The following is a 26,963-nucleotide window of genomic DNA, read 5'->3' as shown; positions in this document are numbered from 1 at the left end:
ACACTCTGTTTTAGAGAAAACAGCATTCTTGCACTCTATTGTTTTTCCTATAGGGCTCGTACAGTGAGCTAGCTCAGAAAAAAAGAACTGTGCTTCCTACACAAACGGTGCATATCTAGTTCAACTCAGTATTGGAAACTGAGTAAAACAGGAGCTTCTCTTCTGTCCAATACACTGTACTGGCTGGGAACATACGCGAATGCTATTTGCACTGTATATGGCCAGAAAAGCACAAGTGTGCTGTTCTTAGCCTGAATGAACACTTGCTGCTAGAAATAGAATCTCAACGTGATTCAACTCCGTTTAGGAAGTTTAATTGAACCCTAGTGTGCCATGCAAGAAAAACACTCTGTTTTTGAGAAAACAGCATTCTTGCACTCTACTGTGTTTCCTATAGGGCCCGTAAGTGAGCTAGCTCAGAACAAAAGTACTGTGCTTTTTACACAAACGGGGCATATCTACTTCAACTCAGTATTGGAAACTAAGTAAAACAGGAGCTTCTCTTCAGTCCAATACACTGTACTGGCTGGGAACACACGCGAAAGCTATTTGCACTGTATAGGGCCAGAATAGCACAAGTGTGCTGTTCTTAGCCTGAAAGACCACTTGCTGCTAGAACTTGAATCTCAACGTGATTCAACTCCATTTAGGAAGTTTAATTGAACCCTAGTGTGCCATGCAAGAAAAACACTCTGTTTTAGAGAAAACAGCATTATTGCACTCTACAGTGTTTCCCATAGGGCACGCACAGTGAGCTAGCTCAGAACAAAGAACTGTGCTTCCTACAAACACGGGGCATATCTAGTACAACTCAGTATTGGAAACTGAGTAAAACAGGAGCTTCTCTTCAGTCCAATACACTGTTCTGGCTGAGAACAGATGCGAATGCTTTTTGCACTGTATATCGCCAGAAAATCACAAGTGTGCTGCTCTTAGCCTGAATGAACATTTGCTGCTAGAACTTGAATCTCAACGTGATTCAACTCCGTTTAGGAAGTTTAATTGAACCCTAGTGTGCCATGCAAGAAAAACACTCTGTTTTAGAGACCACAGCATCTTTCACTCTACTGAGTTTCCTACAGCGCACGTACAGGGAGCTAGCTAAGAACAAAACAACTGTGCTTCCTACACAAACGCGGCATATCTAGTTCAACTCAGTATTGGAAACTGAGTAAAACAGGAGTTTCTCTTCAGTCCAATACACTGTACTGGCTGGGAACAGACTCGAATGCTATTTGCACTGTATATGGCCAGAAAAGCACAAGTGTGCTGTTCTTAGCCTGAATGAACACTTGATGCTAGAACTTGAATCTCAACGTGATTCAACTCCGTTTAGGAAGTTTAATTGAACCCTAGTGTGCCATGCAAGAAAAACACTCTGTTTTAGAGAAAACAGCATTCTTGTACTCTACTGTGTTTCCTATAGGGCACGTACAGTGAGCTAGCTCAGAACAAACGAACTGTGCATCCTACACAAACGGGGCATATCTAGTTCAATTCAGTATTGGAAACTGAAAAAAACAGGAGCTTCTCTTCAGTCCAACACACTGTACTGGCTAGGAACAGACGCAAATGCTATTTGCACTGTATATGGCCAGAATAGCACAAGTGTGCTGTTCTTAGCCTGAATGAACACTTGCTGCTAGAACTTGAATCTCAACGTGATTCAACTCCGTTTAGGAAGTTTAATTGAACCCTAGTGTGCCATGCAAGAAAAACACTCTGTTTTTGAGAAAACAGCATTCTTTCACTCTACTGTGTTTCCTATAGGGCCCGTAAGTGAGCTAGGCCAGAACAAAAGAACTGTGCTTCCTACACACACGGGGCATATCTAGTTCAACTCAGTATTGGAAACTGAGTAAAACAGGAGCTTCTGTTCAGTCCAGTACACTGTACTGGCTGGGAACAGACGCGAATGCTATTTGCACTGTATATGGCCAGATAGCACAAGTGTACTGTTCTTATCCTGAATGAACACTTGCTGCTAGAACTTGAATCTCAACGTGATTCAACTCTGTTTAGGAAGTTTAATTGAACCCAAGTGTGCCATGCAAGAAAAACACTCTGTTTTTGAGAAAACAGCATTCTTTCACTCTACTGTGTTTCCTATAGGGCCCGTAAGTGAGCTAGCTCAGAACAAAAGAACTATGCTTCCTAAACAAACGGCGCATATCTAGTTCAACTCAGTATTGGAAACTGAGTAAAACAGGAGCTTCTCTTCAGTCCAATACACTGTACTGGCTGGGAACATACGCGAATGCTATTTGCACTGTATATACCAGAATAGCAAAGTGTGCTGTTCTTAGCCTGAATGAACACTTGCTGCTAGAACTTGAATCTCAATGGGATTCAACTCCGTTTAGGAAGTTTAATTGAACCCTAGTGTGCCATGCAAGAAAAACACTCTGTTTTAGAGAAAACAGCATTCTTGTACTCTACTGTGTTTCCTATAGGGCACGTACAGTGAGCTAGCTCAGAACAAACGAACTGTGCATCCTACACAAACGGGGCATATCTAGTTCAACTCAGTATTGGAAACTGAGTAAAACAGGAGCTTCTCTTCAGTCCAATACACTGTACTGGCTGGGAACAGACGCGAATGCTATTTGCACTGTATATAGCCAGAATAGCACAAGTGTGCTGTTCTTAGACTGAATGAACTCTTGCTGCTAGAACTTGAATCTCAACGTGATTCAACTCCGTTTAGGAAGTTTAATTGAACCCTATTGTGCCATGCAAGAAAAACACTCTGTTTTAGAGAAAACAGCATTCTTTCACTCTACTGTGTTTCCTATAGGGCCCGTAAGTGAGCTAGCTCAGAACAAAAGAACTGTGCTTCCTACACAAACGGGGCATATCTAGTTCAACTTAGTATTGGAAACTGAGTAAAACAGGAGCTTCTCTTCAGTCCAATACACTGTACTGACTGGGAACAGATGCGAAAGCTATTTGCACTGTATATGGCCAGAATAGCACAAGTGTGCTGTTCTTAGCCTGAATGAACACTTGCTGCTAGAACTTGAATCTCAACGTGATTCAACTCCGTTTAGGAAGTTTAATTGAACCCTATTGTGCCATGCGAGAAAAACACTCTGTTTTAGAGAAAACAGCATTCTTTCACTCTACTGTGTTTCCTATAGGGCCCGTAAGTGAGCTAGCTCAGAACAAAAGAACTGTGCTTCCTACACAAACGGGGCATATCTAGTTCAACTTAGTATTGGAAACTGAGTAAAACAGGAGCTTCTCTTCAGTCCAATACACTGTACTGACTGGGAACAGATGCGAAAGCTATTTGCACTGTATATGGCCAGAATAGCACAAGTGTGCTGTTCTTAGCCTGAATGAACACTTGATGCTAGAACTTGAATCTCAACGTGATTCAACTCCGTTTAGGAAGTTTAATTGAACCCTAGTGTGCCATGCAAGAAAAACACTCTGTTTTTGAGAAAACAGCATTCTTTCACTCTACTGTGTTTCCTATAGTGCCCGTAAGTGAGCTAGGCCAGAACAAAAGAACTGTGCTTCCTACACACACGGGGCATATCTAGTTCAACTCAGTATTGGAAACTGAGTAAAACAGGAGCTTCTGTTCAGTCCAGTACACTGTACTGGCTGGGAACAGACGCGAATGCTATTTGCACTGTATATGGCCAGATAGCACAAGTGTACTGTTCTTAGCCTGAATGAACACTTGCTGCTAGAACTTGAATCTCAACGTGATTCAACTCTGTTTAGGAAGTTTAATTGAACCCAAGTGTGCCATGCAAGAAAAACACTCTGTTTTTGAGAAAACAGCATTCTTTCACTCTACTGTGTTTCCTATAGGGCCCGTAAGTGAGCTAGCTCAGAACAAAAGAACTATGCTTCCTAAACAAACGGCGCATATCTAGTTCAACTCAGTATTGGAAACTGAGTAAAACAGGAGCTTCTCTTCAGTCCAATACACTGTACTGGCTGGGAACATACGCGAATGCTATTTGCACTGTATATACCAGAATAGCAAAGTGTGCTGTTCTTAGCCTGAATGAACACTTGCTGCTAGAACTTGAATCTCAATGGGATTCAACTCCGTTTAGGAAGTTTAATTGAACCCTAGTGTGCCATGCAAGAAAAACACTCTGTTTTAGAGAAAACAGCATTCTTGTACTCTACTGTGTTTCCTATAGGGCACGTACAGTGAGCTAGCTCAGAACAAACGAACTGTGCATCCTACACAAACGGGGCATATCTAGTTCAACTCAGTATTGGAAACTGAGTAAAACAGGAGCTTCTCTTCAGTCCAATACACTGTACTGGCTGGGAACAGACGCGAATGCTATTTGCACTGTATATAGCCAGAATAGCACAAGTGTGCTGTTCTTAGACTGAATGAACTCTTGCTGCTAGAACTTGAATCTCAACGTGATTCAACTCCGTTTAGGAAGTTTAATTGAACCCTATTGTGCCATGCAAGAAAAACACTCTGTTTTAGAGAAAACAGCATTCTTTCACTCTACTGTGTTTCCTATAGGGCCCGTAAGTGAGCTAGCTCAGAACAAAAGAACTGTGCTTCCTACACAAACGGGGCATATCTAGTTCAACTTAGTATTGGAAACTGAGTAAAACAGGAGCTTCTCTTCAGTCCAATACACTGTACTGACTGGGAACAGATGCGAAAGCTATTTGCACTGTATATGGCCAGAATAGCACAAGTGTGCTGTTCTTAGCCTGAATGAACACTTGATGCTAGAACTTGAATCTCAACGTGATTCAACTCCGTTTAGGAAGTTTAATTGAACCCTAGTGTGCCATGCAAGAAAAACACTCTGTTTTAGAGAAAACAGCATTCTTGCACTCTATTGTTTTTCCTATAGGGCTCGTACAGTGAGCTAGCTCAGAAAAAAAGAACTGTGCTTCCTACACAAACGGTGCATATCTAGTTCAACTCAGTATTGGAAACTGAGTAAAACAGGAGCTTCTCTTCTGTCCAATACACTGTACTGGCTGGGAACATACGCGAATGCTATTTGCACTGTATATGGCCAGAAAAGCACAAGTGTGCTGTTCTTAGCCTGAATGAACACTTGCTGCTAGAAATAAAATCTCAACGTGATTCAACTCCGTTTAGGAAGTTTAATTGAACCCTAGTGTGCCATGCAAGAAAAACACTCTGTTTTAGAGAAAACAGCATTCTTGCACTCTACTGTGTTTCCTATAGGGCCCGTAAGTGAGCTAGCTCAGAACAAAAGTACTGTGCTTTTTACACAAACGGGGCATATCTACTTCAACTCAGTATTGGAAACTAAGTAAAACAGGAGCTTCTCTTCAGTCCAATACACTGTACTGGCTGGGAACACACGCGAAAGCTATTTGCACTGTATAGGGCCAGAATAGCACAAGTGTGCTGTTCTTAGCCTGAAAGACCACTTGCTGCTAGAACTTGAATCTCAACGTGATTCAACTCCATTTAGGAAGTTTAATTGAACCCTAGTGTGCCATGCAAGAAAAACACTCTGTTTTAGAGAAAACAGCATTATTGCACTCTACAGTGTTTCCCATAGGGCACGCACAGTGAGCTAGCTCAGAACAAAGAACTGTGCTTCCTACAAACACGGGGCATATCTAGGACAACTCAGTATTGGAAACTGAGTAAAACAGGAGCTTCTCTTCAGTCCAATACACTGTTCTGGCTGAGAACAGATGCGAATGCTTTTTGCACTGTATATCGCCAGAAAATCACAAGTGTGCTGCTCTTAGCCTGAATGAACATTTGCTGCTAGAACTTGAATCTCAACGTGATTCAACTCCGTTTAGGAAGTTTAATTGAACCCTAGTGTGCCATGCAAGAAAAACACTCTGTTTTAGAGAAAACAGCATCTTTCACTCTACTGAGTTTCCTACAGCGCACGTACAGGGAGCTAGCTAAGAACAAAACAACTGTGCTTCCTACACAAACGCGACATATCTAGTTCAACTCAGTATTGGAAACTGAGTAAAACAGGAGTTTCTCTTCAGTCCAATACACTGTACTGGCTGGGAACAGACGCGAATGCTATTTGCACTGTATATGGCCAGAATAGCACAAGTGTGCTGTTCTTAGCCTGAATGAACACTTGATGCTAGAACTTGAATCTCAACGTGATTCAACTCCGTTTAGGAAGTTTAATTGAACCCTAGTGTGTCATGCAAGAAAAACACTCTGTTTTAGAGAAAACAGCATTCTTGTACTCTACTGTGTTTCCTATAGGGCACGTACAGTGAGCTAGCTCAGAACAAACGAACTGTGCATCCTACACAAACGGGGCATATCTAGTTCAACTCAGTATTGGAAACTGAAAAAAACAGGAGCTTCTCTTCAGTCCAACACACTGTACTGGCTAGGAACAGACGCAAATGCTATTTGCACTGTATATGGCCAGAATAGCACAAGTGTGCTGTTCTTAGCCTGAATGAACACTTGCTGCTAGAACTTGAATCTCAACGTGATTCAACTCCATTTAGGAAGTTTAATTGAACCCTAGTGTGCCATGCAAGAAAAACACTCTGTTTTTGAGAAAACAGCATTCTTTCACTCTACTGTGTTTCCTATAGGGCCCGTAAGTGAGCTAGGCCAGAACAAAAGAACTGTGCTTCCTACACACACGGGGCATATCTAGTTCAACTCAGTATTGGAAACTGAGTAAAACAGGAGCTTCTGTTCAGTCCAGTACACTGTACTGGCTGGGAACAGACGCGAATGCTATTTGCACTGTATATGGCCAGATAGCACAAGTGTACTGTTCTTAGCCTGAATGAACACTTGCTGCTAGAACTTGAATCTCAACGTGATTCAACTCTGTTTAGGAAGTTTAATTGAACCCAAGTGTGCCATGCAAGAAAAACACTCTGTTTTTGAGAAAACAGCATTCTTTCACTCTACTGTGTTTCCTATAGGGCCCGTAAGTGAGCTAGCTCAGAACAAAAGAACTATGCTTCCTAAACAAACGGCGCATATCTAGTTCAACTCAGTATTGGAAACTGAGTAAAACAGGAGCTTCTCTTCAGTCCAATACACTGTACTGGCTGGGAACATACGCGAATGCTATTTGCACTGTATATACCAGAATAGCAAAGTGTGCTGTTCTTAGCCTGAATGAACACTTGCTGCTACAACTTGAATCTCAATGGGATTCAATTCCGTTTAGGAAGTTTAATTGAACCCTAGTGTGCCATGCAAGAAAAACACTCTGTTTTAGAGAAAACAGCATTCTTTCACTCTACTGTGCTTCCTATAGGGCCCGTAACTGAGCTAGCTCAGAACAAAAGAACTGTGCTTCCTACACAAACGGGGCATATCTAGTTCAACTCAGAATTGGATACTGAGTAAAACAGGAGCTTCTCTTCAGTCCAATACACTGTACTGGCTGGGAACAGACGCGAATGCTATTTGCCCTGTATAGGGCCAGAATAGCACAAGTGTGCTGTTCTTAGCCTGAATGAACACTTGCTGCTAGAACTTGAATCTCAACGTGATTCAACTCCGTTTAGGAAGTTTAATTGATCCCTAGTGTGCCATGCAAGAAAAACACTCTGTTTTAGAGAAAACAGCATTCTTGCACTCTACTGTGTTTCCTATATGTCCCAGACAGTGAGCTAGCTCAGAACAAAAGAACTGTGCTTCCTACACAAACGGGGCATATCTAGTTCAACTCAGTATTGGAAACTGAGTAAAACAGGAGCTTCTCTTCAGTCCAATACGCTGTACTGGCTGGGAACAGACGCGAATGCTATTTGCACTGTATAGGGCCAGAATAGCACAAGTGTGCTGTTCTTAGCCTGAATGAACACTTGCTGCTAGAACTTGAATCTCAACGTGATTCAACTCCGTTTAGGAAGTTTAATGAACCCTAGTGTGCCATGCAAGAAAAACTCTCTGTTTTAGAGAAAACAGCATTCTTGCACTCTACTGTGTTTCCTATAGGGCCCAGACAGTGAGCTAGCTCAGAACAAAAGAACTGTGCTTCCTACACAAACGGGGTATATCTAGTTCAACTCAGGATTGGAAATTGAATAAAACAGTAGCTGCTCTTCAGTCCAATACACTGTACTGGCTGGGAACAGACGCGAATGCTATTTGCACTGTATAGGGCCAGAATAGCACAAGTGTGCTGTTCTTAGCCTGAATGAACACTTGCTGCTAGCACTTGAATCTCAACGTGATTCAACTCCGTTTAGGAAGTTTAATTGAACCCTAGTGTGCCATGCAAGAAAAACACTCTGTTTTAGAGAAAACAGCATTCTTTCACTCTACTGTGTTTCCTATAGGGCCCGTAACTGAGCAAACTGAGAACAGAAGACCTGTGCTTCCTACACAAACGGGGCATATCTAGTTCAACTCAGTATTGGAAACTGAGTAAAACAGGAGCTTCTCTTCAGTCCACTACACTGTACTGGCTGGGAACAGACGCGAATGCTATTTGCACTGTATATGGCCAGAAAAGCACAAGTGTGCTGTTCTTAGCCTGAATGAACACTTGCTGCTAGAACATGAATCTCAACGTGATTCAACTCCGTTTAGGAAGTTTAATTGAACCCTAGTGTGCCATGCAAGAAAAACACTCTGTTTTAGAGAAAACAGCATTCTTTCACTCTACTGTGTTTCCTATAGGGTCTGTAAGTGAGCAAGCTGAGAACAAAAGAACTGTGCTTCCTACACAAACGGGGCATATCTAGTTCAACTCAGTATTGGAAACTGAGTAAAACAGGAGCTTCTCTTCAGTCCAATACACTGTACTGGCTGGGAACAGACGCGAAGGCTATTTGTACTGTATATGGCCAGAATAGCACATGTGTGCTGTTCTTAGCCTGAATGAACACTTGCTGCTAGAACTTGAATCTCAACGTGATTCAACTCCGTTTAGGAAGTTTAATTGAACCCTAGTGTGCCATGCAAGAAAAACACTCTGTTTTAGAGAAAACAGCATTCTTTCACTCTACTGTGTTTCCTATAGGGCCCGTAACTGAGCTAGCTCAGAACAAAAGAACTGTGCTTCCTACACAAACGGGGCATATCTAGTTCAACTCAGAATTGGATATTGAGTAAAACAGGAGCTTCTCTTCAGTCCAATACACTGTACTGGCTGGGAACAGACGCGAATGCTATTTGCCCTGTATAGGGCCAGAATAGCACAAGTGTGCTGTTCTTAGCCTGAATGAACACTTGCTGCTAAAACTTGAATCTCAACGTGATTCAACTCCGTTTAGGAAGTTTAATGAACCCTAGTGTGCCATGCAAGAAAAACACTCTGTTTTAGAGAAAACAGCATTCTTTCACTCTACTATTTTTCCTATAGGGCCTGTAAGTGAGCAAGCTGAGAACAAAAGAACTGTGCTTCCTACACAAACGGGGCATATCTAGTTCAACTCAGTATTGGAAACTGAGTAAAACAGGAGCTTCTCTTCAGTCCAATACACTGTACTGGCTGGGAACAAACGCGAATGCTATTTGCACTGTATATGGTCAGAATAACACAAGTGTGCTGTTCGTAGCCTGAATAAACACTTGGTGGTAGAACTTGAAAATCAACGTGTTTCAACTCCCTTTAGGAAGTTTAATTGAACCCTAGTGTGCCTTGCAAAAAAAAACCCTATGTTTTAGAGAAAACAGCATTCTTTCACTCTACTGTGTTTCCTATAGGGCCCGTACAGTGAGATAGCTCAGAACAAAAGAAATGTGCTTCCTACACAAACGGGCATATCTAGTTCAACTCAGTATTGGAAACTGAGTAAAACAGGAGCTTCTCTTCAGTCAATATACTGTACTGGCTGGGAACAGACGCGAATGCTATTTGCACTGTATATGGCCAGAAAAGCACAAGTGTGCTGTTCTTAGCCTGAATGAACACTTGCTGCTAGAACTTGAATCTCAACGTGATTCAACTCCGTTTAGGAAGTTTAATTGAACCCTAGTGTGCCATGCAAGAAAAACACTCTGTTTTAGAGAAAACAGCATTCTTTCACTCTACTGTGTTTCCTATAGGGCCCGTAACTGAGCTAGCTCAGAACAAAAGAACTGTGCTTCCTACACAAACGGGGAATATCTAGTTCAACTCAGTATTGGAAACTGAGTAAAACAGGAGCTTCTCTTCAGTCCAATACGCTGTACTGGCTGGGAACAGACGCGAATGCTTTTTGCACTGTATAGGGCCAGAATAGCACAAGTGTGCTGTTCTTAGCCTGAATGAACACTTGCTGCTAGAACTTGAATCTCAACGTGATTCAACTCCGTTTAGGAAGTTTAATGAACCCTAGTGTGCCATGCAAGAAAAACTCTCTGTTTTAGAGAAAACAGCATTCTTGCACTCTACTGTGTTTCCTATAGGGCCCAGACAGTGAGCTAGCTCAGAACAAAAGAACTGTGCTTCCTACACAAACGGGGTATATCTAGTTCAACTCAGTATTGGAAATTGAATAAAACAGTAGCTGCTCTTCAGTCCAATACACTGTACTGGCTGGGAACAGACGCGAATGCTATTTGCACTGTATAGGGCCAGAATAGCACAAGTGTGCTGTTCTTAGCCTGAATGAACACTTGCTGCTAGCACTTGAATCTCAACGTGATTCAACTCCGTTTAGGAAGTTTAATTGAACCCTAGTGTGCCATGCAAGAAAAACACTCTGTTTTAGAGAAAACAGCATTCTTTCACTCTACTGTGTTTCCTATAGGGCCCGTAACTGAGCAAACTGAGAACAGAAGACCTGTGCTTCCTACACAAACGGGGCATATCTAGTTCAACTCAGTATTGGAAACTGAGTAAAACAGGAGCTTCTCTTCAGTCCACTACACTGTACTGGCTGGGAACAGACCCGAAGGCTATTTGTACTGTATATGGCCAGAATAGCACATGAGTGCTGTTCTTAGCCTGAATGAACACTTGCTGCTAGAACTTGAATCTCAACGTGATTCAACTCCGTTTAGGAAGTTTAATTGAACCCTAGTGTGCCATGCAAGAAAAACACTCTGTTTTAGAGAAAACAGCATTCTTTCACTCTACTGTGTTTCCTATAGGGCCCGTAACTGAGCTAGCTCAGAACAAAAGAACTGTGCTTCCTACACAAACGGGGCATATCTAGTTCAACTCAGAATTGGATACTGAGTAAAACAGGAGCTTCTCTTCAGTCCAATACACTGTACTGGCTGGGAACAGACGCGAATGCTATTTGCCCTGTATAGGGCCAGAAAAGCACAAGTGTGCTGTTCTTAGCCTGAATGAACACTTGCTGCTAGAACTTGAATCTCAACGTGATTCAACTCCGTTTAGGAAGTTTAATGAACCCTAGTGTGCCATGCAAGAAAAACACTCTGTTTTAGAGTAAACAGCATTCTTGCACTCTACTGTGTTTCCTATAGGGCCCAGAGAGTGAGCTAGCTCAGAACAAAAGAACTGTGCTTCCTACACAAACGGGGCATATCTAGTTCAACTCAGTATTGGAAACTGAGTAAAACAGGAGCTGCTCTTCAGTCCAATACACTGTACTGGCTGGGAACAGACGCGAATGCTATTTGCACTGTATAGGGCCAGAATAGCACAAGTGTGCTGTTCTTAGCCTGAATGAACACTTGATGCTAGAACTTGAATCTCAACGTGATTCAACTCCGTTTAGGAAGTTTAATGGAACCCTAGTGTGCCATGCAAGAAAAACACTCTGTTTTAGAGAAAACAGCATTCTTTCACTCTACTGTGTTTCCTATAGGGCCTGTAAGTGAGCAAGCTGAGAACAAAAGAACTGTGCTTCCTACACAAACGGGGCATATCTAGTTCAACTCAGTATTGGAAACTGAGTAAAACAGGAGCTTCTCTTCAGTCCAATACGCTGTACTGGCTGGGAACAGACGCGAATGCTATTTGCACTGCATATGGTCAGAATAACACAGGTGTGCTGTTCGTAGCCTGAATAAACACTTGTTGGTAGAACTTGAAAATCAACGTGTTTCAACTCCGTTTAGGAAGTTTAATTGAACCCTAGTGTGCCTTGCAAAAAAAAAACCCTATGTTTTAGAGAAAACAGCATTCTTTCACTCTACTGTGTTTCCTATAGGGCCCGTACAGTGAGCTAGCTCAGAACAAAAGAAATGTGCTTCCTACACAAACGGGCATATCTAGTTCAACTCAGTATTGGAAACTGAGTAAAACAGGAGCTTCTCTTCAGTCCAATACGCTGTACTGGCTGGGAACAGACGCGAATGCTATTTGCACTGTATATGGTCAGAATAACACAGGTGTGCTGTTCGTAGCCTGAATAAACACTTGTTGGTAGAACTTGAAAATCAACGTGTTTCAACTCCGTTTAGGAAGTTTAATTGAACCCTAGTGTGCCATGCAAAAAAAAAAAACTCTGTTTTAGAGAAAACAGCATTCTTTCACTCTACTATATTTCCTATAGGTCCCAGACAGTGAGCTAGCTCAGAACAAAAGAACTGTGCTTCCTACACAAACGGGGTATATCTAGTTCAACTCAGTATTGGAAACTGAGTAAAACAGGAGCTTCTCTTCAGTCCAATACACTGTACTGGCTGGGAACAGACGCGAATGCTATTTGCACTGTATATGGCCAGAATAGCACAAGTATGCTGTTCTTAGCCTGCATGAACACTTGCTGCTAGAACTTGAATCTCAACGTTATTCAACTCCGTTTAGGAAGTTTAATTGAACCCTAGTGTGCCATGCAAGAAAAACACTCTGTTTTAGAGAAAACAGCATTCTTGTACTCTACTGTGTTTCCTATAGGGCCCGTCTGTGAGCTAGCTCAGAACAAAAGAACTGTGCTTCCTACACAAACGGGGCATATCTAGTTCAACTCAGTATTCGAAACTGAGTAAAACAGCAGCTACTCTTCAGTCCAGTACACTGTACTGGCTGGGAACAGACGCGAATGCTATTTGCCCTGTATATGGCCAGAAAAGCACAAGTGTGCTGTTCTTAGCCTGAATGAACACTTGCTGCTAGAACTTGAATCTCAACGTGATTCAACTCCGTTTAGGAAGTTTCATTGAACCCTAGTGTGCCATGCAAGAAAAACACTCTGTTTTAGAGAAAACAGCATTCTTGCACTCTACTGTGTTTCCTATAGGGCACGTACAGTGAGCTAGCTCAGAACAAAAGAAATGTGCTTCCTACACAAACGGGCATATCTAGTTCAACTCAGTATTGGAAACTGAGTAAAACAGGAGCTTCTCTTCAGTCCAATACACTGTACTGGCTGGGAACAGACGCGAATGCTATTTGCACTGTATATGGCCAGAAAAGCACAAGTGTGCTGTTCTTAGCCTGAATGAACACTTGCTGCTAGAACTTGAATCTCAACGTGATTCAACTCCGTTTAGGAAGTTTAATTGAACCCTAGTGTGCCATGCAAGAAAAACACTCTGTTTTAGAGAAAACAGCATTCTTTCACTCTACTGTGTTTCCTATAGGGCCCGTAACTGAGCTAGCTCAGAACAAAAGAACTGTGCTTCCTACACAAACGGGGTATATCTAGTTCAACTCAGTATTGGAAACTGAGTAAAACAGGAGCTTCTCTTCAGTCCAATACGCTGTACTGGCTGGGAACAGACGCGAATGCTATTTGCACTGTATAGGGCCAGAATAGCACAAGTGTGCTGTTCTTAGCCTGAATGAACACTTGCTGCTAGAACTTGAATCTCAACGTGATTCAACTCCGTTTAGGAAGTTTCATTGAACCCTAGTGTGCCATGCAAGAAAAACACTCTGTTTTAGAGAAAACAGTATTCTTGCACTCTACTGTGTTTCCTATAGGGCCCGTAAGTGAGCTAGCTCAGAACAAAAGAACTGTGCTTCCTACACAAACGGGGCATATCTAGTTCAACTCAGTATTGGAAACTGAGTAAAACAGGAGCTTCTCTTCAGTCCAATACACTGTACTGGCTGGGAACAGACGCGAATGCTATTGCACTGTATATGGTCAGAATAGCACAAGTGTGCTGTTCGTAGCCTGAATAAACACTTGGTGGTAGAACTTGAAAATCAACGTGTTTCAACTCCGTTTAGGAAGTTTAATTGAACCCTAGTGTGCCTTGCAAAAAAAAAAACCTATGTTTTAGAGAAAACAGCATTCTTTCACTCTACTGTGTTTCCTATAGGGCCCGTACAGTGAGCTAGCTCAGAACAAAAGAAATGTGCTTCCTACACAAACGGGCATATCTAGTTCAACTCAGTATTGGAAACTGAGTAAAACAGGAGCTTCTCTTCAGTCAATACACTGTACTGGCTGGGAACAGACGCGAATGCTATTTGCACTGTATATGGCCAGAAAAGCACAAGTGTGCTGTTCTTAGCCTGAATGAACACTTGCTGCTAGAACTTGAATCTCAACGTGATTCAACTCCGTTTAGGAAGTTTAATTGAACCCTAGTGTGCCATGCAAGAAAAACACTCTGTTTTAGAGAAAACAGCATTCTTGCACTCTACTGTGTTTCCTATAGGGCCCGTAAGTGAGCTAGCTCAGAATAAAAGAACTGTGCTTCCTACACAAACGGGGCATATCTAGTTCAACTCAGAATTGGAAACTGAGTAAAACAGGAGCTTCTCTTCAGTCCAATACACTGTACTGGCTGGGAACAGACGCGAATGCTATTTGCACTGTATATGGCCAGAATAGCACAAGTGTGCTGTTCTTAGCCTGAATGAACACTTGCTGCTAGAACATGAATCTCAACGTGATTCAACTCCGTTTAGGAAGTTTAATTGAACCCTAGTGTGCCATGCAAAAAAAAAAAACTCTGTTTTAGAGAAAACAGCATTCTTTCACTCTACTATATTTCCTATAGGTCCCAGACAGTGAGCTAGCTCAGAACAAAAGAACTGTGCTTCCTACACAAACGGGGTATATCTAGTTCAACTCAGTATTGGAAACTGAGTAAAACAGGAGCTTCTCTTCAGTCCAATACACTGTACTGGCTGGGAACAGACGCGAATGCTATTTGCACTGTATATGGCCAGAATAGCACAAGTATGCTGTTCTTAGCCTGCATGAACACTTGCTGCTAGAACTTGAATCTCAACGTTATTCAACTCCGTTTAGGAAGTTTAATTGAACCCTAGTGTGCCATGCAAGAAAAACACTCTGTTTTAGAGAAAACAGCATTCTTGTACTCTACTGTGTTTCCTATAGGGCCCGTGTGTGAGCTAGCTCAGAACAAAAGAACTGTGCTTCCTACACAAACGGGGCATATCTAGTTCAACTCAGTATTCGAAACTGAGTAAAACAGCAGCTACTCTTCAGTCCAGTACACTGTACTGGCTGGGAACAGACGCGAATGCTATTTGCCCTGTATATGGCCAGAAAAGCACAAGTGTGCTGTTCTTAGCCTGAATGAACACTTGCTGCTAGAACTTGAATCTCAACGTGATTCAACTCCGTTTAGGAAGTTTCATTGAACCCTAGTGTGCCATGCAAGAAAAACACTCTGTTTTAGAGAAAACAGCATTCTTGCACTCTACTGTGTTTCCTATAGGTCCCAGACAGTGAGCTAGGTCAGAACAAAAGAACTGTGCTTCCTAAACAAACGGGGCATATCTAGTTCAACTCAGTATTGGAAACTGAGTAAAACAGGAGCTTCTCTTCAGTCCAATACACTGTACTGGCTGGGAACAGACGCGAATGCTATTTGCACTGTATAGGCCAGAATAGCACAAGTGTGCTGTTCTTAGCCTGAATGAACACTTGCTGCTAGAACTTCAATCTCAACGTGATTCAACTCCGTTTAGGAAGTTTAATGAACCCTAGTGTGCCATGCAAGAAAAACACTCTGTTTTAGAGAAAACAGCATTCTTTCACTCTACTGTGTTTCCTATAGGGCCTGTAAGTGAGCAAGCTGAGAACAAAAGAACTGTGCTTCCTACACAAACGGGGCATATCTAGTTCAACTCAGTATTGGAAACTGAGTAAAACAGGAGCTTCTCTTCAGTCCAATACACTGTACTGGCTGGAAACAGACGCGAAGGCTATTTGTACTGTATATGGCCAGAATAGCACAAGTGTGCTGTTCTTAGCCTGAATGAACACTTGATGCTAGAACTTGAATCTCAACGTGATTCAACTCCGTTTAGGAAGTTTAATTGAACCCTAGTGTGCCATGCAAGAAAAACACTCTGTTTTAGAGAAAACAGCATTCTTTCACTCTACTGTGTTTCCTATAGGGCCTGTAAGTGAGCAAGCTGAGAACAAAAGAACTGTGCTTCCTACACAAACGGGGCATATCTAGTTCAACTCAGTATTGGAAACTGAGTAAAACAGGAGCTTCTCTTCAGACCAATACACTGTATTGGCTGGGAACAGACGCGAATGCTATTTGCACTGTATATGGTCAGAATAGCACAAGTGTGCTGTTCGTAGCCTGAATAAACACTTGGTGGTAGAACTTGAAAATCAACGTGTTTCAACTCCGTTTAGGAAGTTTAATTGAACCCTAGTGTGCCTTGCAAAAAAAAAAACCTATGTTTTAGAGAAAACAGCATTCTTTCACTCTACTGTGTTTCCTATAGGGCCCGTACAGTGAGCTAGCTCAGAACAAAAGAAATGTGCTTCCTACACCAACGGGGCATATCTAGTTCAACTCAGTATTGTAAACTGAGTAAAACAGGAGCTTCTCTTCAGTCAATACACTGTACTGGCTGGGAACAGACGCGAATGCTATTTGCATTCGTGATTCAAATCCGTTTAGGAAGTTTAATTGAACCCTAGTGTGCCATGCAAGAAAAACACTCTGTTTTAGAGAAAACAGCATTTTTTCACTCTACTGTGTTTCCTACAGGGCACATACAGTGAGCTAGCTCAGAACAAAAGAACTGTGCTTACTACACAAACGGGGCATATCTAGTTCAACTCAGTATTGGAAACTGAGTAAAACAGGAGCTTCTCTTCAGTCCAATACACTGTACTGGTTGGGAACAGACGCGAATGCTATTTGCACTGTATATGGCCAAAAAAGCACAAGTGTGCTGTTCTTAGCCTGAATTAACACTTGCTGCTAGAAATTGAATCTCAACGTGATTCAACTCCGTTTAGGAAGTTTAATTGAACCCTAGTGTGTCATGCAAGAAAAACACTCTGTTTTGGAGAAAACAGCATTCTTGCACTCTACTGTGTTTCCTATAGGGCTCGTAAGTGAGCTAGCTCAGAATAAAAGAACTGTGCTTCCTACACAAACGGGGCATATCTAGTTCAACTCAGTATTGGAAACTGAGTAAAACAGGAGCTTCTCTTCAGTCCAATACACTGTACTGGCTGGGAACAGACGCGAATGCTATTTGTACTGTATATGGCCAGAAAAGCACAAGTGTGCTGTTCTTAGCCTGAATGAACACTTGGTCCTAGAACTTGAATCTCAACGTGATTCAACTCCGTTTAGGAAGTTTAATTGAACCCTAGTGTGCCATGCAAGAAAAACACTCTGTTTTAGAGAGAACAGCATTCTTTCCCTCTACTGTGTTTCCTATAGGGCCCGTAAGTGAGCTAGCTCAGAACAAAAGAACTGTGCTTCCTACACAAACGGGGCATATCTAGTTCAACTCAGAATTGGATACTGAGTAAAACAGGAGCTTCCCTTCAGTCCAATACACTGTACTGGCTGGGAACAGACGCGAATGCTATTTGCCCTGTATAGGGCCAGAATAGCACAAGTGTGCTGTTCTTAGCCTGAATGAACACTTGCTGCTAGAACTTGAATCTCAACGTGATTCAACTCCGTTTAGGAAGTTTAATGGAACCCTAGTGTGCCATGCAAGAAAAACACTCTGTTTTAGAGAAAACAGCATTCTTTCACTCTACTGTGTTTCCTATAGGGCCTGTAAGTGAGCAAGCTGAGAACAAAAGAACTGTGCTTCCTACACAAACGGGGCATATCTAGTTCAACTCACTATTGGAAACTGAGTAAAACAGGAGCTTCTCTTCAGTCCAATACACTGTACTGGCTGGGAACAGACGCGAATGCTATTTGCACTGTATATGGCCAGAAAAGCACAAGTGTGCTGTTCTTAGCCTGAATGAACACTTGCTGCTAGAACTTGAATCTCAACGTGATTCAACTCCGTTTAGGAAGTTTCATTGAACCCTAGTGTGCCATGCAAGAAAAACACTCTGTTTTAGAGAAAACAGCATTGTTGCACTCTACTGTGTTTCCTATGGGGCTCGTAAGTGAGCTAGCTCAGAATAAAAGAACTGTGCTTCCTACACAAACGGGGCATATCTAGTTCAACTCAGTATTGGAAACTGAGTAAAACAGGAGCTTCTCTTCAGTCCAATACACTGTACTGGCTGGGAACAGACGCGAATGCTATTTGCACTGTATAGGGCCAGAATAGCACAAGTGTGCTGTTCTTAGCCTGAATGAACACTTGCTGCTAGAACTTGAATCTCAAATTGATTCAACTCCATTTAGGAAGTTTAATGAACCATAGTGTGCCATGCAAGAAAAACTCTCTGTTTTAGAGAAAACAGCATTCTTGCACTCTACTGTGTTTCCTATAGGGCCCAGACAGTGATCTAGCTCTGAACAAAAGAACTGTGCTTCCTACACAAACGGGGTATATCTAGTTCAACTCAGTATTGGAAATTGAATAAAACAGTAGCTGCTCTTCAGTCCAATACACTGTACTGGCTGGGAACAGAGGCGAATGCTATTTGCACTGTATATGGCCAGAATAGCACAAGTGTGCTGTTCTTAGCCTGAATGAACACTTGCTGCTAGAACATGAATCTCAACGTGATTCAACTCCGTTTAGGAAGTTTAATTGAACCCTAGTGTGCCATGCAAAAAAAAAAACTCTGTTTTAGAGAAAACAGCATTCTTTCACTCTACTATATTTCCTATAGGTCCCAGACAGTGAGCTAGCTCAGAACAAAAGAACTGTGCTTCCTACACAAACGGGGTATATCTAGTTCAACTCAGTATTGGTAACTGAGTAAAACAGCAGCTTCTCTTCAGTCCAATACACTGTACTGGCTGTGAACAGATGTGAATGCTATTTGCACTGTGTATGGCCAGAATAGCACAAGTGTGCTGTTCTTAGCCTGCATGAACACTTGCTGCTAGAACTTGAATCTCAACGTGATTCAACTCCGTTTAGGAAGTTTAATTGAACCCTAGTGTGCCATGCAAGAAAAACACTCTGTTTTAGAGAAAACAGCATTCTTGTACTCTACTGTGTTTCCTATAGGGCCCGTGTGTGAGCTAGCTCAGAACAAAAGAACTGTGCTTCCTACACAAACGGGGCATATCTAGTTCAACTCAGTATTCGAAACTGAGTAAAACAGCAGCTACTCTTCAGTCCAATACACTGTACTGGCTGGGAACAGACGCGAATGCTATTTGCACTGTATATGGCCAGAAAAGCACAAGTGTGCTGTTCTTAGCCTGAATGAACACTTGCTGCTAGAACTTGAATCTCAACGTGATTCAACTCCGTTTAGGAAGTTTCATTGAACCCTAGTGTGCCATGCAAGAAAAACACTCTGTTTTAGAGAAAACAGCATTCTTGCACTCTACTGTGTTTCCTATAGGTCCCAGACAGTGAGCTAGCTCAGAACAAAAGAACTGTGCTTCCTACACAAACGGGGCATATCTAGTTCAACTCAGTGTTGGAAACTGAGTAAAACAGGAGCTTCTCTTCAGTCCAATACACTGTACTGGCTGGGAACAGACGCGAATGCTATTTGCACTGTATAGGCCAGAATAGCATAAGTGTGCTGTTCTTAGCCTGAATGAACACTTGCTGCTAGAACTTGACTCTCAACGTGATTCAACTCCGTTTAGGAAGTTTAATTGAACACGAGTGTGCCATGCAAGAAAAACACTCTGTTTTAGAGAAAACAGCATTCATGCACTCTACTGTGTTTCCTATAGGGCATGTACAGGGAGCTAGCTAAGAACAAAAGAACTGTGCTTCCTACACAAACGGGGCATTTCTAGTTCAACTCAGTATTGGAAACTGAGTAAAACAGGAGCTTCTCTTCAGTCCAATACACTGTACTGCCTGGGAACAGACGCGAATGCTATTTGCACTGTATAGGGCCAGAATAGCACAAGTGTGCTGTTCTTAGCCTGAATGAACACTTGCTGCTAGAACTTGAATCTCAACGTGATTCAACTCCGTTTAGGAAGTTTAATGAACCCTAGTGTGCCATGCAAGAAAAACTCTCTGTTTTAGAGAAAACAGTATTCTTGCACTTTACTGTGTTTCCTATAGGGCCCAGACAGTGAGCTAGCTCAGAAAAAAAGAACTGTGCTTCCTACACAAACGGGGTATATCTAGTTCAACTCAGTATTGGAAATTGAATTAAACAGTAGCTGCTCTTCAGTCCAATACACTGTACTGGCTGGGAACAGAGGCGAATGCTATTTGCACTGTATAGGGCCAGAATAGCACAAGTGTGCTGTTCTTAGCCTGAATGAACACTTGATGCTAGAACTTGAATCTCAACGTGATTCAACTCCGTTTAGGAAGTTTAATTGAACCCTAGTGTGCCATGCAAGAAAAACACTCTGTTTTAGAGAAAACAGCATTCTTTCACTCTACTGTGTTTCCTATAGGGCCCGTAACTGAGCAAACTGAGAACAGAAGACCTGTGATTCCTACACAAAAGGGGCATATCTAGTTCAACTCAGGATTGGAAACTGAGTAAAACAGGAGCTTCTCTTCAGTCCAATACACTGTACTGGCTGGGAACAGACGCGAATGCTATTTGCACTGTATATGGCCAGAAAAGCACAAGTGTGCTGTTCTTAGCCTGAATGAACACTTGCTGCTAGAACATGAATCTCAACGTGATTCAACTCCGTTTAGGAAGTTTAATTGAACCCTAGTGTGCCATGCAAGAAAAACACTCTGTTTTAGAGAAAACAGCATTCTTTCACTCTACTGTGTTTCCTATAGGGCCTGTAAGTGAGCAAGCTGAGAACAAAAGAACTGTGCTTCCTACACAAACGGGGCATATCTAGTTCAACTCAGTATTGGAAACTGAGTAAAACAGGAGCTTCTCTTCAGTCCAATACACTGTACAGGCTGGGAACAGACGCGAAGGCTATTTGTACTGTATATGGCCAGAATAGCAAAAGTGTGCTGTTCTTAGCCTGAATGAACACTTGCTGCTAGAACTTGAATCTCAACGTGATTCAACTCCGTTTAGGAAGTTTAATTGAACCCTAGTGTGCCATGCAAGAAAAACACTCTGTTTTAGAGAAAACAGCATTCTTTCACTCTACTGTGTTTCCTATAGGGCCCAGAGAGTGAGCTAGCTCAGAACAAAAGAACTGTGCTTCCTACACAAACGGGGCATATCTAGTTCAACTCAGTATTGGAAACTGAGTAAAACAGGAGCTGCTCTTCAGTCCAATACACTGTACTGGCTGGGAACAGACGCGAATGCTATTTGCACTGTATAGGGCCAGAATAGCACAAGTGTGCTGTTCTTAGCCTGAATGAACACTTGCTGCTAGAACTTGAATCTCAACGTGATTCAACTCCGTTTAGGAAGTTTAATGGAACCCTAGTGTGCCATGCAAGAAAAACACTCTGTTTTAGAGAAAACAGCATTCTTTCACTCTACTGTGTTTCCTATAGGGCCTGTAAGTGAGCAAGCTGAGAACAAAAGAACTGTGCTTCCTACACAAACGGGGCATATCTAGTTCAACTCAGTATTGGAAACTGAATAAAACAGGAGCTTCTCTTCAGTCCAATACACTGTACTGGCTGGGAACAGACGCGAATGCTATTTGCACTGTATATGGTCAGAATAGCACAAGTGTGCTGTTCGTAGACTGAATAAACACTTGGTGGTAGAACTTGAAAATCAACGTGTTTCAACTCCGTTTAAGAAGTTTAATTGAACCCTCGTGTGCCTTGCAAAAAAAAAAAAACCTATGTTTTAGAGAAAACAGCATTCTTTCACTCTACTGTGTTTCCTATAGGGCCCGTACAGTGAGCTAGCTCAGAACAAAAGAAATGTGCTTCCTACACAAACGGGGCATATCTAGTTCAACTCAGTATTGGAAACTGAGTAAAACAGGAGCTTCTCTTCAGTCAATACACTGTACTGGCTGGGAACAGACGCGAATGCTATTTGAACTGTATATGGCCAGAAAAGCACAAGTGTGCTGTTCTTAGCCTGAATGAACACTTGCTGCTAGAACTTGAATCTCAACGTGATTCAACTACGTTTAGGAAGTTTAATTGAACCCTAGTGTGCCATGCAAGAAAAACACTCTGTTTTAGAGAAAACAGCATTCTTTCACTCTACTGTGTTTCCTATAGGGCATGTACATGGAGCTACCTAAGAACAAAAGAACTGTGCTTCCTACACAAACGGGGCATATGTAGTTCAACTCAGTATTGGAAACTGAGTAAAACAGGAGCTTCTCTTCAGTCCAATACACTGTACTGGCTGGGAACAGACGCGAATTCTATTTGTACTGTATATGGCCAGAATAGCACAAGTGTGCTGTTCTTAGCCTGAATGAACACTTGGTCCTAGAACTTGAATCTCAATGTGATTCAACTGCGTATAGGAAGTTTAATTGAACCCTAGTGTGCCATGCAAGAAAAACACTCTGTTTTGGAGAAAACAGCATTCTTTCACTCTACTGTGTTTCCTATAGGGCCCGTACAGTGAGCTAGCTCAGAACAAAAGAAATGTGCTTCCTACACAAACGGGGCATATCTAGTTCAACTCAGTATTGGAAACTGAGTAAAACAGGAGCTTCTCTTCAGTCAATACACTGTACTGGCTGGGAACAGACGCGAATGCTATTTGAACTGTATATGGCCAGAAAAGCACAAGTGTGCTGTTCTTAGCCTGAATGAACACTTGCTGCTAGAACTTGAATCTCAACGTGATTCAACTCCATTTAGGAAGTTTAATGAACCATAGTGTGCCATGCAAGAAAAAATCTCTGTTTTAGAGAAAACAGCATTCTTGCACTCTACTGTGTTTCCTATAGGGCCCAGACAGTGATCTAGCTCAGAACAAAAGAACTGTGCTTCCTACACAAACGGGGTATATCTAGTTCAACTCAGTATTGGAAATTGAATAAAACAGTAGCTGCTCTTCAGTCCAATACACTGTACTGGCTGGGAACAGAGGCGAATGCTATTTGCACTGTATATGGCCAGAATAGCACAAGTGTGCTGTTCTTAGCCTGAATGAACACTTGCTGCTAGAACATGAATCTCAACGTGATTCAACTCCGTTTAGGAAGTTTAATTGAACCCTAGTGTGCCATGCAAAAAAAAAAACTCTGTTTTAGAGAAAACAGCATTCTTTCACTCTACTATATTTCCTATAGGTCCCAGACAGTGAGCTAGCTCAGAACAAAAGAACTGTGCTTCCTACACAAACGGGGTATATCTAGTTCAACTCAGTATTGGTAACTGAGTAAAACAGCAGCTTCTCTTCAGTCCAATACACTGTACTGGCTGTGAACAGATGTGAATGCTATTTGCACTGTGTATGGCCAGAATAGCACAAGTGTGCTGTTCTTAGCCTGCATGAACACTTGCTGGTAGAACTTGAATCTCAACGTGATTCAACTCCGTTTAGGAAGTTTAATTGAACCCTAGTGTGCCATGCAAGAAAAACACTCTGTTTTAGAGAAAACAGCATTCTTGTACTCTACTGTGTTTCCTATAGGGCCCGTGTGTGAGCTAGCTCAGAACAAAAGAACTGTGCTTCCTACACAAACGGGGCATATCTAGTTCAACTCAGTATTCGAAACTGAGTAAAACAGCAGCTACTCTTCAGTCCAATACACTGTACTGGCTGGGAACAGACGCGAATGCTATTTGCACTGTATATGGCCAGAAAAGCACAAGTGTGCTGTTCTTAGCCTGAATGAACACTTGCTGCTAGAACTTGAATCTCAACGTGATTCAACTCCGTTTAGGAAGTTTCATTGAACCCTAGTGTGCCATGCAAGAAAAACACTCTGTTTTAGAGAAAACAGCATTCTTGCACTCTACTGTGTTTCCTATAGGTCCCAGACAGTGAGCTAGCTCAGAACAAAAGAACTGTGCTTCCTACACAAACGGGGCATATCTAGTTCAACTCAGTGTTGGAAACTGAGTAAAACAGGAGCTTCTCTTCAGTCCAATACACTGTACTGGCTGGGAACAGACGCGAATGCTATTTGCACTGTATAGGCCAGAATAGCATAAGTGTGCTGTTCTTAGCCTGAATGAACACTTGCTGCTAGAACTTGACTCTCAACGTGATTCAACTCCGTTTAGGAAGTTTAATTGAACACGAGTGTGCCATGCAAGAAAAACACTCTGTTTTAGAGAAAACAGCATTCATGCACTCTACTGTGTTTCCTATAGGGCATGTACAGGGAGCTAGCTAAGAACAAAAGAACTGTGCTTCCTACACAAACGGGGCATTTCTAGTTCAACTCAGTATTGGAAACTGAGTAAAACAGGAGCTTCTCTTCAGTCCAATACACTGTACTGCCTGGGAACAGACGCGAATGCTATTTGCACTGTATAGGGCCAGAATAGCACAAGTGTGCTGTTCTTAGCCTGAATGAACACTTGCTGCTAGAACTTGAATCTCAACGTGATTCAACTCCGTTTAGGAAGTTTAATGAACCCTAGTGTGCCATGCAAGAAAAACTCTCTGTTTTAGAGAAAACAGTATTCTTGCACTTTACTGTGTTTCCTATAGGGCCCAGACAGTGAGCTAGCTCAGAAAAAAAGAACTGTGCTTCCTACACAAACGGGGTATATCTAGTTCAACTCAGTATTGGAAATTGAATTAAACAGTAGCTGCTCTTCAGTCCAATACACTGTACTGGCTGGGAACAGAGGCGAATGCTATTTGCACTGTATAGGGCCAGAATAGCACAAGTGTGCTGTTCTTAGCCTGAATGAACACTTGATGCTAGAACTTGAATCTCAACGTGATTCAACTCCGTTTAGGAAGTTTAATTGAACCCTAGTGTGCCATGCAAGAAAAACACTCTGTTTTAGAGAAAACAGCATTCTTTCACTCTACTGTGTTTCCTATAGGGCCCGTAACTGAGCAAACTGAGAACAGAAGACCTGTGATTCCTACACAAAAGGGGCATATCTAGTTCAACTCAGGATTGGAAACTGAGTAAAACAGGAGCTTCTCTTCAGTCCAATACACTGTACTGGCTGGGAACAGACGCGACGGGGCATATCTAGTTCAACTCAGTATTGGAAACTGAGTAAAACAGGAGCTTCTCTTCAGTCCAATACACTGTACAGGCTGGGAACAGACGCGAAGGCTATTTGTACTGTATATGGCCAGAATAGCAAAAGTGTGCTGTTCTTAGCCTGAATGAACACTTGCTGCTAGAACTTGAATCTCAACGTGATTCAACTCCGTTTAGGAAGTTTAATTGAACCCTAGTGTGCCATGCAAGAAAAACACTCTGTTTTAGAGAAAACAGCATTCTTTCACTCTACTGTGTTTCCTATAGGGCCCAGAGAGTGAGCTAGCTCAGAACAAAAGAACTGTGCTTCCTACACAAACGGGGCATATCTAGTTCAACTCAGTATTGGAAACTGAGTAAAACAGGAGCTGCTCTTCAGTCCAATACACTGTACTGGCTGGGAACAGACGCGAATGCTATTTGCCCTGTATATGGCCAGAAAAGCACAAGTGTGCTGTTCTTTGCCTGAATGAACACTTGCTGCTAGAACTTGAATCTCAACGTGATTCAACTCCGTTTAGGAAGTTTAATTGAACCCTAGTGTGCCATGCAAGAAAAACACTCTGTTTTAGAGAAAACAGCATTTTTTCACTCTACTGTGTTTCCTACAGGGCACATAGAGTGAGCTAGCTCAGAACAAAAGAACTGTGCTTCCTACACAAACGGGGCATATCTAGTTCAACTCAGTATTGGAAACTGAGTAAAACAGGAGCTTCTCTTCAGTCCAATACACTGTACTGGTTGGGAACAGACGCGAATGCTATTTGCACTGTATATGGCCAAAAAAGCACAAGTGTGCTAATCTTAGCCTGAATTAACACTTGCTGCTAGAAATTGAATCTCAACGTGATTCAACGCCGTTTAGGAAGTTTAATTGAACCCTAGTGTGTCATGCAAGAAAAACACTCTGTTTTGGAGAAAACAGCATTCTTGCACTCTACTGTGTTTCCTATAGGGCTCGTAAGTGAGCTAGCTCAGAATAAAAGAACTGTGCTTCCTACACAAACGGGGCATATCTAGTTCAACTCAGTATTGGAAACTGAGTAAAACAGGAGCTTCTCTTCAGTCCAATACACTGTACTGGCTGGGAACAGACGCGAATGCTATTTGCACTGTATAGGGCCAGAATAGCACAAGTGTGCTGTTCTTAGCCTGAATGAACACTTGCTGCTAGAACTTGAATCTCAACGTGATTCAACTCCATTTAGGAAGTTTAATGAACCATAGTGTGCCATGCAAGAAAAACTCTCTGTTTTAGAGAAAACAGCATTCTTGCACTCTACTGTGTTTCCTATAGGGCCCAGACAGTGATCTAGCTCTGAACAAAAGAACTGTGCTTCCTACACAAACGGGGTATATCTAGTTCAACTCAGTATTGGAAATTGAATAAAACAGTAGCTGCTCTTCAGTCCAATACACTGTACTGGCTGGGAACAGAGGCGAATGCTATTTGCACTGTATATGGCCAGAATAGCACAAGTGTGCTGTTCTTAGCCTGAATGAACACTTGCTGCTAGAACATGAATCTCAACGTGATTCAACTCCGTTTAGGAAGTTTAATTGAACCCTAGTGTGCCATGCAAAAAAAAAACCTCTGTTTTAGAGAAAACAGCATTCTTTCACTCTACTATATTTCCTATAGGTCCCAGACAGTGAGCTAGCTCAGAACAAAAGAACTGTGCTTCCTACACAAACGGGGTATATCTAGTTCAACTCAGTATTGGTAACTGAGTAAAACAGCAGCTTCTCTTCAGTC

The sequence above is a fragment of the Peromyscus maniculatus genome, chromosome 10 (genome assembly GCF_049852395.1).
Source record: "Peromyscus maniculatus bairdii isolate BWxNUB_F1_BW_parent chromosome 10, HU_Pman_BW_mat_3.1, whole genome shotgun sequence".
Classification (NCBI taxonomy): domain Eukaryota; kingdom Metazoa; phylum Chordata; class Mammalia; order Rodentia; family Cricetidae; genus Peromyscus; species Peromyscus maniculatus.
This window is presented reverse-complemented; position numbering follows the sequence as displayed.